The sequence below is a fragment of the Sus scrofa genome, chromosome 9 (genome assembly GCF_054392235.1).
Source record: "Sus scrofa isolate SSC_HxYL_T2T_F1_AM1 chromosome 9, Sscrofa_HxYL_maternal_Yorkshire_Landrace_v2.0, whole genome shotgun sequence".
Taxonomy (NCBI): domain Eukaryota; kingdom Metazoa; phylum Chordata; class Mammalia; order Artiodactyla; family Suidae; genus Sus; species Sus scrofa.
In genome coordinates, this window is record NC_139391.1 from 51,596,811 (window position 1) to 51,598,349 (window position 1,539).

The window sequence follows — 1,539 nt, forward strand, 5'->3', positions numbered from 1 at the left end:
CACACACACACACACACACAAAATCTAATGTGCTACTTTGAATGTAGAAGCTAAATATGAAGTCTTGAAGTAAATATGAAAGAAGCTTAATGCATGGTGATTACAGTTGCAAAGTGGGATGTATTTGACAGTGTTTATGAATTGGCTATAACTGTGAAACACTGGCATTCTTAGGAGTCATATTCCTGACAACTATACCACTGTAGCAGGAAAGAAGAAAGAAAGACAAATTATCTGATTAATATTTCTAATGGCACAAGTGGCAGTTTAGAACCTTTCACCCCCAATACACAAGGTCACACCACTATAACTTTATTGATAATTGGTGAAACCATTTATCTTTTTTCAGCAGGAAAAAAAATAAACACCGTAATGACAATAGCAAAAAAGACAATTATTCTTAATAGGAGAAACAAAGAAAACGAAAAGAAATTGGAAATGGTGATGAAAAGATATACTCCAAAAAATTGGAAATAAGTTGAGAGAAGACTCAAATTTCCTTTGCCATGATGACAAAGAAGTAGGATAAGAAGGCTGCCATTAGAAATAATGTAAACAAATGCACAGAGTATCCTCTATGACTACCTGCACAGACACTGATTCTAATCAAAACTTTCTCCTCCTCAGGATTTTTCTCAAGGCAAGTTTAACATCTTTGTTCCTCAAACTGTAGATGAAGGGGTTCATCATGGGAACCACACTGGTATAAGACAGAAGAGATCTTTCCCTGGTCCATAGACCCTAAAGACGATGGATTGAGATACATAAATGCCCCTGATACAAAGAACAGAGAAATAGCAATTATGTGAGAACTGCAGGTGCTGAAGGCCTTGGACCTGCCTTCCCTGGAGCTGATGTGCAGGATGTTGAAGAGGATGAGACAATAAGAGACAAAGATGATGAGAATGTGCACACTGATGTTGATGCCTGACACAATGAAAACTACCATCTCATTGGCATAGGTTCTTGGGCAGGAGAGATGGAGAAGAGGATGGATGTCACACAAATAATGGTTAATTATGTTTGCATCACAGAAAGTGAGTCTCAGCATGCATCCAGTGTGAGCCGTGGCACCAGAAAATGCCATCAAGTAGGAAGCAAGCATAAGGCTAGAACACACTTTGGGGGACATGGAAATGTTATACAATAGTGGGTTACAGATGGCCACATAGCGATCATAGGCCATGGATGTCAGCACACAGACTTCAGAAATAGCAAAAAGAAAAACAGAAAACAATAAAGCTGTGTCATGCATTCCCTGTAAGAAATAATATTATTCTTTGATAAGAAATCCACTAGCATTTTTGGTGTAAATACTGAAGAACAGAAGTCTACAAAGGAGAAGTTAAAGAGGAAAAAGTACATAGGGGTGTGTAGGTGTGAATTTAGCACAATTAGGATTATCAATCCCAAATTTCCCAGCACAGTGACTATATACATTACTAGAAACAGGAAGAACAAAGGAAGTTGAAGATCTGGTTGGTCTGTTAAACTCAACAGGACGACTCCAGTCACAAAAGAACCATTTCCAGGAGACAT

The 1,539-nt window shown here is 38.1% G+C and overlaps 1 pseudogene; it reads right to left on the reverse strand.

Moving 5' to 3' along the window:
• Nucleotides 1-606: 606 nt before the first annotated feature.
• Nucleotides 607-1,539, reverse strand: LOC100520211 (olfactory receptor 8B3-like; annotated as a pseudogene).